Here is a 13,525-nt window from a genome sequence, read left to right as displayed (position 1 = left end):
CTCTGGCCGTTGCCCCATTTCCCCCAGTAGCAATACAAAGGGAGCCATTGTGGGAGGATGCTGGGATAGAGACAGATTCACTTGCTACGTGATTGGTTCATGGGAATCTTTCAGCCCTCAATGGAAGGTTTGGGGTGGGGGAGGAGGGTAGGTTGATCCCTGTTTTTGTTGCACAGAGTCCCATGCTACCAGCCTCCTTGAGCAGGCCAACAGCCCCCTCCTGCCACTATAGTGGGGCGGGGAATGGGAATACTGCTGGTGAAAACAAAGGCGTGAGCATCTAAAATCCAAGGACATGGGGTGAGGGGAACCAGTTGGCCTATGGGCCCAGCACCATGTTCCTGAAATACATTGCAATCCATCTTTTCCCAGGTGCTGAGCCCCCCTCCCCTCAACTCCCACTGGAGTCAGGGGAGCTGGGAAGCTCCGCACCTCAGGGAATTGGGCCCACATGGTCTGGTTTCAGACTGACTTCAGACACGTTGTGTGTTTTGAACACCAGGGGTTGACAATGCTGTTGTGCCTGGGACATATCAGGGCCTAGCTGCTTAGAGCCGAGCACTTACATGGGCTCAGATTTCCCAGAGAGCTCAGCTCCCATTGGCACCAAAATAAAGGGCCAGATTTTCCAAATTGCTCAGCATGCGGGGTGCTGGGCCCTTTTGGAAATTTGGCCCTGATGGCAAATGCTGAGCACTTGAAAATCAGGCCCGTACTCCGTAGGCACAACCATCCCAGCTGTGCTCACATTCTCAGCCAGTGCCCATATCAGTGACTGGTTTGAGGTCTGGCTGGGCATTTGGGTGCAGAGCTGTACTTACTGCATGTGAAATCACAATAACCATGCACACAGATATTGCACCTGTATGGTTCTGATGATCTGGGCCTAGGACTGCCTTGTGGCTCATTGGTGTCCTGCCTCTGCTTCTCCAAACTGCCAGTGTTTGGGTCCAAATGGTGTTGTGCTGGCTGCTTGGTGGAAATATTTTTGCTGCACAATGATCCCTTGCGAAAATGGGTCACTTTGCTCTTCCAGTCTGAGCAGAACTGCAGCCTCTGTTGTCCCCACTCCCATATTCTCCAGGCTGCAGTGACCGGGCCTCCATCGCTCTCCTGGGGAAGCTGTTTCACTGCCCAGTCACTGACTATTGGAAACTTTTCCCTCTTTGTTGGTTTCAGGCCATTCCTCCTTGCCTACTCCCTCTCCTGGGACAGAGCATTCCCTTCTATCTAGATGGTTATGCTGGAGGGTCCTGATCCGTCAGAGTCCACTATACAGAATGTGGCTCCCTTTCCCATATTAATAATACCTAGCTCTTGTATATTGCTTTTCATTGGTAGAGCTGAAAGTGCTTTACAAAGGAGGGCAATATCATTATCCCCATTTTACAGATGGGGAAACCAAGGCACAGAGTGGGGAAGTGATTTGCCCAAGGTCACTCAGCAGAGCCAGGAATAGACCCCAAGTCTCCTGAGTTTCAATCCTGTGCTCTAGCCACTCGACCTTCTCCCATCCATCAAGCACAAAAGGGAAAAACTGGCAATAAGAGAGGAATTTGGAGGCAGGGGAGAAAACCCGTTCTGGAGCCAGTGTATTTCTCAGGGTAATGTATGAGGAACAGAGAGGGAAAAGGAAAGAAAGGCGGTGGGAGGGGTGATGGGGTCTCTTCTCTATGTCTCTCTATAATTCTCACACCTGAGGGGGGGAGGTGAAAGTAGCTATTCACGCCCCCTTGGGATGTGACACCCTCATTTTCCATGCTGGGTAAAGACAAAAACCCTTTATAACATGTTTCTGGAATGTGTCAGCAGCTGCCAGCGGCAGCATGTTAATTAAATGTCGGCAAAGATGGAAGCAAGAGGCCCTGCTCTAATTGGACAGTTTGCTTGGTGGAACTGAAAAACATTGTGACAAAGGAGGAGGTTCTGAAACGCTGCGTTCCCGGGGCGAGGAAACCCAGTGCCAGGAGATGCTCTGGTAGAAATCAGGGGTTGTCTTGGTTTGACCTGAGACGACCCTGCTATTAAAAAAAAAAAAAGGACTGCCATCCTCTGCAGGAATGGCCCGAAGTCTGCAGCTTGGAGCACTGTGGCAGTATGGGCCAGTACCGGAGGGGAAGAGACATGCTTGGGCACAGTGGTGGATTAACAGACTGCTGGGGGAAGCCCTGGACCTTCCAACTGCCCTGCGCGGGGGGCTGGGAGGCTCGAGAGCAGCCCCCGGCCCATGTCCCACACTGTCCAGGACAGGTGGAGGGCCCGGGGTTCCCCACAGCAGCCCAGGCTCCCTGGGCAGCTCTTACCGTGGTCCAGCTCTGGCTTCTGGCCTGGCCAGTCGGCAGGGCCTTGGGGGAAGAAGAGGAGCAGGGGGCGGGGCCTCGTGGTGAGGAGGGCATGGGGGGCCCAAATGTTCTTTGTGTCCAGGGCCCCAGTAAGTCTTGATCCACCTCTGCTTGGGCAGGGTGGGAAAAACTAGCAGCTGGGCTGTTGTGGGGCAGTTTGGATCTTTAAAAGGGGAGCTCTTCCTGGCACCCCCCCCACCAAAGGACCTGAGTCAGAGTCTCCATTGCATGCACCTTACAGCAGTGCAAAGGGAGTGGGAAACACGATCAGATCCAAGTGGCAGGGTTTTGCCCTGGTGGACATGATGGCACAATGTGCAGGGCAGTGAAGACTCAAGCCCTTGTGATGAGGCTGGTAGCAATCAGCGCCACTCCTGGGTCAACTGGAGAGAGGGAGATGAGGTGCCCCTGCCTCTGGGGTCCAGCTGGCTGAATTGGCAGAGATCCTAGCCCCCCACCCTTATGCCTGTAGGGAGCCAGGGTCAGACCTTGGGAGCTTCAGTCTTTTGTGCTAATCACTCTATTAATGTGATAAAAAGCCATTCCAGTATTGTGAAGTAGTTCCTTCCCTGCTTAACTAACTGTCCCCGGGGGCTCAGGGACCTTACTGCATTTTCCATAAGAACAGCCAGACTGGGTCAGACCAAAGGTCCATCTAGCCCAGTGTCCTGTCTTCCGACAGTGGCCAATGCCCGGTGCTTCAGAGGGAATGAACAGAACAGGTGATCATCAAGTGATCCATCCCTGGCACACAGACGCTAGGGATACCATGCTAATAGCCATTGATGGACCTATCCTCCATAAATTTATCTAGTTCTTTTTGAACCCTGGTATAGTTTTGGCCTTCACAACACCCTCAGCAAATAATTTCACAGGTTGACTGTATGCTGTGTGAAGAAATACTTCCTTTTGTTTTAAACCTGCTGCCTATTAATTTCATTTGATGACCCCTAGTTCTCGTGTTATGAGAAGGAGTAAATAAAACTTCCTTATTTACTTTCTCCACACAAGTCATGATTTTATACACCTCTATCATATCCCCCCTTAGCTGTCTCTTTTCCAAGCCAAAAAGTCCCAGTCTTATTAATTTCTCCTAATATGGAAGCTGTTCCATACCCCGAATTATTTTTGTTGTCCTTTTCTGTATCTTTTCCAATTACAATATATCTTTTTTGAGATGGGGCAACCACATCTGCACGCGGTATTCAAGATTTCCCTGTGATGCTCTTTGTTTGCAGAGCATTTCACTCAAGCCTGACGAGTTTCACTTTCTATTTTGAGTCTCATTTTCGCTCACCTCCTTTTTACGCAGCTTTGGCACCATAATGGGGCCTCCAAGGGGGTGGAAATGGCCCCATTAGGAATACCTCTGCCCACCGAGGGCCTTGCTGGCTGGTGTGGAGCAGACGTAAGCGCTCCCAGTAGGGGATTAGGTCGGGGTATGTCAGGGGCATGGTGAGGTGCTTAAAGTCACTCTCCGGCCCCTGCCCCAAGAGCAGGAAGGGAGTGACTGAGGACCAGGCCTGGGGCACGTCCAGGCTCCCATGCTCTAATTCGGTGCTGTGGTGTTTGGGTTCCTAGGGCTGTAGGGGAAAGATTTAATCCCACCTCCCTCACCCCCAGGAGCGGATTTACCATTAAACACACTGTGTGGTGGCACTGGGCCCCCAAACTGTGGCAGCGCAGCAGGGCTCAGGCAGGCAGGCCGCCTGCATTCTGTGGCTGGTGGCCCCGCGCTGCTCCCAGAAGTGGTCGGCTGCTGGCACTTCTCTGCCTGCCCCTGGCTGGGGGGAGGTGGCTCCGTGTGCTGCCCCCACCCTGGGCAGTGCACGGAGACCAGCTGCCCCCCTCCCCCTAAGGGGCATGCAGAGATGTGCCAGCAGCAGTGCAGCAGGGCTAAGGTGGCTCCCTGTCCGCTCTGCCTCCTTCCCTCCGCGTTGTGCCGCTTCTGGAAGCAGCTGGCATTTCCCTGAGGCCCCTGGCGGGGGTGTGTGTCTCCGTGCGTTGCCCCTACCCTGAGCGCCGACTCTGCAGCTCCCATTGGCTGGGAACTGTGACCAATGGGAGCTGCGGGGGTGGCGCCTGCGGGCAGTGGTGCATGGAGACCCCCCCCACCTAGGAGCCACTGACAGAAGGGTGTGCCGGTCGCTTTCGGAGCTGCACCGCCCAAGGTAAGCGCTGCCCCCCTCACCCCCTCCCACACCCCAACCCTCTGCCAGAGCCCGCACCCCACACCCAAACTTCCTTCCAGAGCCCACACCCGTCACCTCATCTGACACCCCAACCCTCTGCCAGAGCCTGCACCCCGCATACAAACTTCCTCCCAGAGCCTGCACCCCTCACCCCCTCCCAAACCCCTCACCCCTGCCCCAATCAAGGTACCTCACTTTATTTCATTTATTTTCTATTACTTATAATATAGGAGGATGAAGAAAAAAAGAATGAAAAACGGGGGTGGGGGGAGATAAGAGAGAATGTTCTTTTTCTTGGCTGGGTCCTGGGGGCGGGCGGTGGATGGCGAAAATGAAGCTGCGCACAGCGCTCTACTAACTCTAAATCCGCCACTGCCCGCCCCCCAAATCTGGTTTCACTGGGGAAGGAAACAGCAGGCCTTTCTGTGCACGTACCTTCATCTGGGGGAAATCCGCCCGGCAAGAATTAGGAAACCTCTTAGGTGTCATAAACTGCCCCCTTTTAAAAAGTGAATCCTAAAATATTCAACCCATAATATTGGAGTGAGTCTTTTTAATGGGCCTGTTGGTTGCCATACCAAAGAGGGAGCTCCCAAGGACCCAGGTGGAGTCAGGCGTCGTGGTTCTCAGATTATCCCGGCCAGGCAGCTTAGGCCCTATCCTTACCTGTCTATTTATCTCATCTCTAGCGGCTTATCACCATGCAATGGAAGTCCCTGCCCTGCACAGTCCCCCAGGTCTGCACCATAGGGAGAGCTACTCCTGTCACCTTGCGTCATGCTAGGATTGTGTGTGCCCTGCCCAAGGCCCTGCTCCAGACGCGGGCTAGCGGGGCTGACGTTGGTGCCCTAAAAAGAGCTTTGTAGATGGGGCAGCTCAGGCTGGAGCTCGGTCTCTCAAGCCCGCCATTCACACCCCACCCCCCAGCTTTGGGCAGCCTGAGCCGCACTGTCTACATAACTATTTTCAGAGTGAGTCTGTGGCACCGGGCTGGGAGGCTCGCTCCCAATGCAGCGCAGACGTGCCCTTCCTGGCAGCCCTCGTGCTGCTCCCCGAGGCAGAGGAGGTCAGTGGCCAAAAGGTCAAACAGCCCTCAGTGGCTTAACCAGGCCACTACCTCGTGTCTCCCTAGGGGGAGAACACTGTGTGCGGGGCCTTTGCTGAACTTTCTGAGCTTGCTCTACTCTCTGTGCCTGCGTGGTCTTTGTTCCTCCTTGGTGGTACGTTCCCATGTCTGTCCCTGGGAGATGGTGGGCTAGGCTCTGTAGATTGAGTGCCCCCTTTTGCTTCCCACTACCCCCAACAGAGCCTTGGCAAAGAATGCCAGTCTCAAACTGGCATGTGTGAAGTTCAGTGCCAGCCGGCTGGGAGCTTCCCGTCGGGGGGCTGGCGAAAGCACAGGTTTGGCCTCTTTTAGAAGGCAGGAAGATGTATGGGAAAAGAAGTCATGGAAGGCTTCAGGCCCAGGCTCTTGGGAATTAGGAAGTACCAGTTGGATAGGAAGGATGAAGCCACTGACCAAAGCTATCCTGAGACAGGTTCCCATGGGAGGAGGGCTGGATGAACCAACCCATGTTCACGCAGGCACTAAAGCCCAGCCTGGCAGTTAATCCCCTGGGGCCAAGAAGCAGAAAGGATAAAAACAAACTCTCATGTAAAGATGGTGGCTTCCCCAGGGGAGGCCATTAAATGGTGCTGGAAGGGGGGAAGAGGCAAGGTGGGGAACAGCAGCACTTAATCCTGTGGTGAATAGGCAGGCAGGTGGGTTTAGATCATGTGCCAGCTGCTGAAAGGGCTGCCACAGAGCTACTTACAAGGGCAAGGCCTGTACTCAGCTCACTAACTCCCCTGGAATAGGATCTCCACTGTGCAGCTGTAGGGAGGCGTCTGTCTGTCAGGGTGTCTGTGTGCACATGTGTCAGTCACGGTGTGCACATGTGTTTGTCTCAGTGTGTCTGTGCACATGTGCATGTGTGTCAGTTGTGGTGTGCATGGGTCAGTCTGTGTGTCCGTGTGTGGTTGTGTGTGTGAGAGAGAGAGTGTCCTGGTGTGTCTGTATGCATGCATGTATGTCAGGCACAGTGTAGCTGTGCATTAGTCTCAGTGTGTTGCCTATGTGTTGGTCTCAGTGTGTCCATACGTGTGTGTGTCAGTCACAGTGTGTCTATTCATATATGTGTGGGTTGGTCTCAGTGTGTCCATGCATGTGTGTGTGTGTTGGACCCTGTGTCCATGTGTGTGTGAACGGCTCTTCAGACCCTTCTGAAGGAGCTCTGCAAATTGTAATCAGATTAAGGCAGCCAATCACTTAGAGCCCTTGAAAAGGGCATACGTTTTCTAATCAGTACCTAGCATTGAGTCTCACAAAGGGTCTAAGTAACTCGGCAGGGGTCGGGCCCTCTGGAGCGCAGGGGAGGGGGCACTCCTTTCTTTTCTCTCTGTCCCTTGTAATTATGTCAATTTGCTAGCCAAATTGTTTGCTTGAGTGGACAGTGGGGGCTTGCCCCCCCGGCCCTATTCATGTGGTAATGTGGGAAGGAACATGGCCTCCTGGCTTCAGGAGATGCTGCCGGCCTCTTGAGGAACAGCACACACTCCCAGAGCAGGGACCCGAACCCACAGGGGAGAAACCCAGGCAGACTGCTGGCTGCTAGTGCCCTTCAAACGCCCAGCTCACAGGGCAGGAACAGCTCACCAAAGGGGTGCTTGGCTTCCACACAGCCTTGGCTTTAACTTTCATTCTTCTTTCATGTGGTTGAGTCTTGAGGTTCCTTTTCCTGTCCCAGGGCTGCTCACTGGAGGGGGACACCGCAGACACTGAGGAATTCAGCTGCAGTAGGATGCCACCTGTTATGTACAGCATCTTTCAGACAGTGCTTTAACGAGTGAAATTCTGCACTTATTTATCAGAGGGAGCGAGGCAAGGCAAAGACAGGGAGCTGCAAAGGAGCAAGAATTTGCACCAGTAGTGGTAAGACAGTGGAAAGGGATAGACAAGAGGCCAGTGCTAGACAACTGGAGAGAGGTTGAAAGACAAGGTCCATAAGGATGGCCGGACGGTAGCAAACACAAGGAGGGCAATGCTGAGCTAGGTGGGCTGGCCAAGCTGCTTTGTATGGGTGAGAAGGGAACAGCAGTATTCTAGGTGTGCTGGAATCTGGAAAAGTGGGACGGCGGGTGGGAGAAGGGAGTTCCAATAGTCTAGGCAGGAGGAGATGTTGACCTGCATGAAGACTCCTGCCGGGAGGCCATGCTACTCTTGGTCAGGGTTGCAGAGGCAGCCAAAGGCAGGTCCCAGACCTCAGAAGAGAAGGAGAATCCAGTGTAAAGGATGGCATGAAGGTTGCAGACTATGCAGTCAACTGGAAACTCTGGGTTGAGGAGGGAGAGGGAGGAGATGGAGTTGCATTGGAGAAGGCTCCTCTTGCCCATCTTGTGGCTTGGTGACACTTGGCTAAAGGAAGTTACGATGAAGCATCAAGCTTATATGGTTGAGATAAGCAGAGGGGAAGGTCAGGGGAATTCTGCAGAGAAGGAGGCATCCCCAGAGATGGATGCAATTCCTGAGAAGGTTGGTAATACAGGGAGAAAGGGTGGGAAGGCAAGATCAAACAACAGGAAGAGGATCACAGCGGGAGGCTGGATGGTCTGCGGGAGGAGATGAAGGAAGAAATGCCAATGTGTGGAATCGGAGCTAGCTGTTGTGAAGGGGATATTGGGGAGAATTCATGCAGTCTTTGATTGTCATCCATGCACTTTCTCTGGGATGTAGGCTACAGGGGGTGCCCACAGGCCGTCTCTGTGACAGATGTGTGCAGGGCATCTGGGCGCCATCTATGGGATGGACACGAATGGGGGTTGTCATACATTGCCCCCTGCTCCACCTGTGACACCAGCTTTGTCTTTCATTTGTCAGCTCCTCACACAAGTATGTTTGCACCTTCCTCTATGTTCCAAATGCCCTCCCTGAACTAGCCCTGAAGGCCACCGCCCCTGCTCCTTCAGCTCTCCTCGGGAGTCCCACTCTGCCATGGCACCTATGAGGAATCAGCCAGTGAGCACTGCTGGGGAGAGCTGGTACTTCACCTGTTTAGACGAACAAAGGAAATTCTATTTGCAAATGTACACGTGTCTGTCCAAACTGTACACACTTGATTGTATCCCTCACCTCCACATCCACACTGAATCTAGGGAACTGTTTGTTTTAGTCACATGCCAGGGAGGCAACGTAGCTCAGCCCTGACCTGTAGCAACCCCACATTGGGTCCCCCTATGGCGCTGCCATTCTGGGCAGCGCTATAAAGTGCCAGTGTAGACAAGCCCTCTGACTGGGAACATCTGCTGTCTGCTTATGCCTCACCCTCCAGCAGCTCTGCCAATGACTGGCTTGACTGGCTAAACTCTCTGCTATTTCTATCCTGGTCTCCCAGGCACCACTCTGCTGCTGCACCTCAGTCCCTACCTGAAGCAGTCGCCCGCTGTCCCTAACTTAGGCCACATGCACAGCTCGGCCCAAGCACTTCCACCCTGACTTGCAGCACTTCCCACTACTCCAGGCATGGCCCTCTGCTGCAAAGAGAGAGTAAATCATGCCAAACTGTGTCATTGCTTTTGTGATACACCTAACCACCCACACAGGGACGCGCATTTGCATATATTTTGCCTGCAAGCCCTTGTAAAGGGAAGCCTTTATTGCCTGTATAGATCACAATGTGTTAGTTAAGGGCTTCTATGTATTGCATCAGACAGGAGATTGCCAGCTGGGGTCATCAGAAGTCCTGGGGTGGGGAGAAGAGACAGGAGGAGGGAGAAGCTCTGACAATACAGACTGGAGGATTAAAGGAGCCTATAAAGTTCCCATTGAGTGAGACAAGAGGCTGTTCACTCAAAGATTGACAGCAACCAGGAGGCGATTCCCAGCACAATATCCAATTAATTCTCTACCCTCTTCTCCACTGTCTCCTCCCCCCTCGGGCTGGTACATGAGCAGGGAAGGGCTGAGGCTGAGATCCTCAACAAGGTCATTAATTACTCTTGATTAAGAGGAGATTGTTGACCCTGGAAGGATTCAATCTAGGCACCAGTCTAAGTGGTCACCCCTTCTCCCATCCTCACCAGATTCTCATCAACTTGTCCTGCCCCAATAATCCATCTCCCCAAATCTCAAGCATGGCAGAACTGTAAGATTGAGGATTTATCAGTGCTGCAGGCTGGGCTTGAGATGCATCAATAAAACTGTGTAGTGAACACAAGACAGGCACAGCAGGGGGTGCTATGGGACAGGATGGAGGTGCATTGGCAAAGTTGGCTGTAGAGAGGCCAAAACAGGCCTACCAAGGGGTGCTCTGGATGAAGACTAAGGTTCAGACACTGAGCTTTTTAAGCAAAGATTATCCAGGACTTCTGCTGTCTGTTTAATAGGGCTGGTAAAAAACTGTTTTTTGATGGAAAATTTGGGTTTTTGACTAAGAATTTTTTGCAATAAGTATCTGCTTTCTGCAGAAAAATTTGAATTTGAGTCAAAACTTTTTGGCCAGAAACCAAATTTTTTCAGCCAAATACTGAACACTTCTAAGGGTTTTTTGTTGTTGTTTTTGTTTTGGGCAGGTGGTTTAAAAAAAATTTTTTTTTAAATGCAAAATGTTCTATAGAAAAATGCCACATATTCCAGCCAAGGCTTTCTGTCTCTTGCACTAACATTCTCATGTGAGGTTGGTTAGCATGTGAGTGTCTTCTTCTGTGCTATCCTCTGAACTCCATGTCCCAGTGAAAAATCAGTCCGAGTCTGGTCTCACACCAGTTTTACAACATTGCAGCTCTGCTGATGTCAGTGGAGTCCCATCTGATTTATATTGGTGTAAATGAGAGCAGAACTGGGCCAATCAGTGAAATTTCTGCACACCTTTGAGAATTTGCTGGTATCTGTCAATCTATCCTCTTAGTCCTTTGCAATCAGCCTGAAAGGTGTTTTTCTGAGATGTACACACTTTGGCTGGCACTGCTTTGTGAGCTTCGGCTACAGGTGCCGGGCAGCTAAAGTGCTTTCAAAGTGGAAAACTTCACAAAACTGTCAGGAAGCCACCATGAAAGCACTGCTGGTCCTGCAAGAGCTGGAAGCAGCCAAGTTCTTATACCAGTGGGCCCCTGCATTTGGCCAGGCTTCCTGTGGCATTTACATTGTGGCTGGCTCACCTGGGTGATGTCATATCAATGTCCTGCTGCAAGCTTCTCCCACGTGGCTGGAAACAGGCCAGTGTCCTCTTTCCCCCCCCCCCCCCCTTGACTCTTTAGTCAGGGCTGGGGATTGCAGTTAATCCTCCATGATTTCTGAGGTGGGGCAGAGACAGCATTATGGGTTTAGCTGCTTGGTATGTCCCTACAGAGCGCTGCAACCTGGAAGTGTCCCTCTTGCAGGCCATGATAGACACAGAGGAAAATGCACGTCTGGCTGTGCCTTCAGCAGCCTTCATTGATATGCACCATGGCCTGAGAGTCCCTCTGCCTCCCGCCTGCTTCCTTCCAGACACACACACACTCAGTAAAGTTGTTTGAAAGTCCTCTGGCAGTTTTAGTGGCAACGAATAACAGATTAGCCATGATCTGATCAGCCCAGTATCTAAGCTTTATTCTCCCTGCTGACAAGTATTTGAAAGAGGGGAGGGGCCACTTTCAGCCCAAACGATGAATCTTTCACAGACAAGAATGGGCCTTTTTTCTCCAGTGAGGCCTCAGGCTGTTCGGTGCCCTGTTGCTAGGCAAGGCATGGAGCCCGTGATTGCATGCCGGGCCTAGTCTGGCAGAGCCGTCGGGTTAACGGGATCAGGAGATTCACACCAGACATCTTGTTTTGTGGGGTTTCTTTTTGCATAGGCATTTGATTGGCAGATAACAGCTCACCCGCGATTCCAGTCTGGATAGTCCCAGCAGTTTCCTGTTGCTTCGGGGGCTCTGGTGAGTTATGGGCTACGAAAGGGAATGTGGGGACTTGCGGGAGATGCCTCGGCGGGGGGAAGGGTGGGACACTTTCTCTGTGGCCATGAAAAGACAGCCGCAGAGGCCTTTCCAGAGCGGTCCATGAATCAGGATGTGTGGAGTTTGGGCCTCAACAGCTTGGCTTTGATTTATAAAGCTTGTCCCCCAGGCATGGCCCATTCCCACACACATTCCCTTCCCCACTTTGGACACGCAGCAGCCAGTGGCTCCCAGCTCCTCTGGGGAAGCCCTTTCAATGGGGTGTTTTAAAAATGTCTCCTCTGAAGATTTATTTAGTCCCAACATCTCTGATAGGGAGCAGGATCTAATTGGGGGGGGCTGTCTCTCTCTGCTCCCCCATTGAGAAATCCCTGTCCCATACAGAAATGCCTGGCCCAGCCTGTGGGTTTTGAAATGGTCTGGTTTTCATGACCAGTGAGACCCCTTTTAATCACAAAGAGAACTGAGTGTCGCAGGTGCTATTGCAAGAATAAAACTCGAGTCCCCAAGACCTCTGGAGATAAACCTCAACCCTTCCCTTTCAGGGAGGTTTTCGTTTTGCTGACACTCCTTGGGCATCGAGCCACTCAGACACCAAATACCAGTGCTACCTTCATTTTCCCACCTCCGCAGCTCTGGGCATTGGCTCTCCTCCAATTTCTTTCTTGTCCATTAGGGGTTATAGCAGCTCAGAGAAGGTTCTGCTGCAATCACCATCATCCACATTTGGCAGTGTGATTCATCATCTGAAACCACCTCCTGTTATGTCATGACGTCTCGTTACCGTCCAGGACATCACGTTGTCACCCAGTGATGCCCGAGCTGGGATGGCCTGCCAGCTCTATTGCTCTTGCACTTCCTTTCCTTGGGTGTTATAATGAAATCTCAGACTGCACTGTGCATCCACAGTCTCTGAGGACTCTGGGACTCGGCTGACCTCATGAGAGTTTGCAGTGGGAATTCTGCCATTAGGGCACCTGGGCCACCACCCGCTCACCCATTCAATCTAAATGAAACACAGTCTGCACCCATCCCCCATCTCTGCCCCAGCAGAGCGCTGGAGGGGCCTCTGCCCCAAAGTGGGGGCTGAAAGTGGCTAGCATGGATGGGCAGGGGCAGCATGGGAGAGACTGTTGCCCTGCAGTGGGGTTAGCACTGGTGTCAGGAGTGGCCAACTGGAGTGTTAACCAGGAGGGAGAGAGGGACGGATGTTCCCTACTTGCTGTTCATCAGGTGGGATATAACCCTGAACATGCCCTTTGGTGCTCAGTAGCATTGATAACAAGGACAGAGCTGGCCACTGGCCCAGAGACTGAAACCCCTAGAGGGGGCCCCGGAAAGCTCCCTGCCATCCCTGTCCTAGCTGGGCACCTAGCCTTCCCCTGTGTGAACTGTTCTGTTCTCGGCAGTGGCAGGGTACTGGTGCTGATCTGTCCTGTTACCCAAGTATCAAGTTCAGGGGGTACCTTGCGCTCAGCTACGGGCTTGGGACCCTCCCAGGGGGGAGCTGGGTGGAATTGGTGTCACAGTGAGGTTTGCTGGAGGCCTCCACGAGGATCCACGTGATGCAGCTTCCCATCCAACCCTGATATGTGAAATATGGGATAGTAACGTAGTCACTGTCTAAGGCAGGCTGGGCCAAACTCAAGCCTGGTGTAAGCAAGTGCAGGATCCTAGCCAGATGACTGTAAAGCCCCATGCGCCCCCATGGAAGTATTCCTATGGGCTGCCGGAGCCCATTCCCAGCAGGGAAGAAACTACAGGTCCCTGCATGACCCAGAACAGGCTGACCTAAGAGAAAAAAGGCAAATAATTAAACCCAAGGGTTTCTAGGCTATTTCTGGAGCTGCCAGCATGAGGCGCCCTCGGCTAAGGCACAGCACTCTTAGCTCCCTCCTTTTCCCCCAGGTGTGTGTGGGGCTGGCTGGGCTTTGTGTCAGGGCCAGAGCACAGAGCAGTGGGGAAGCTGTCAAGTTCCCAGCGCAGCCGAGGGCTGTCACTTTCCCAAAGTGCTCGCTC

This window comes from Malaclemys terrapin, chromosome 10 (genome assembly GCF_027887155.1).
Source record: "Malaclemys terrapin pileata isolate rMalTer1 chromosome 10, rMalTer1.hap1, whole genome shotgun sequence".
In the NCBI taxonomy this organism is placed as follows: Eukaryota; Metazoa; Chordata; order Testudines; family Emydidae; genus Malaclemys; species Malaclemys terrapin.
Note: the sequence above shows the minus strand (reverse complement) of the source record.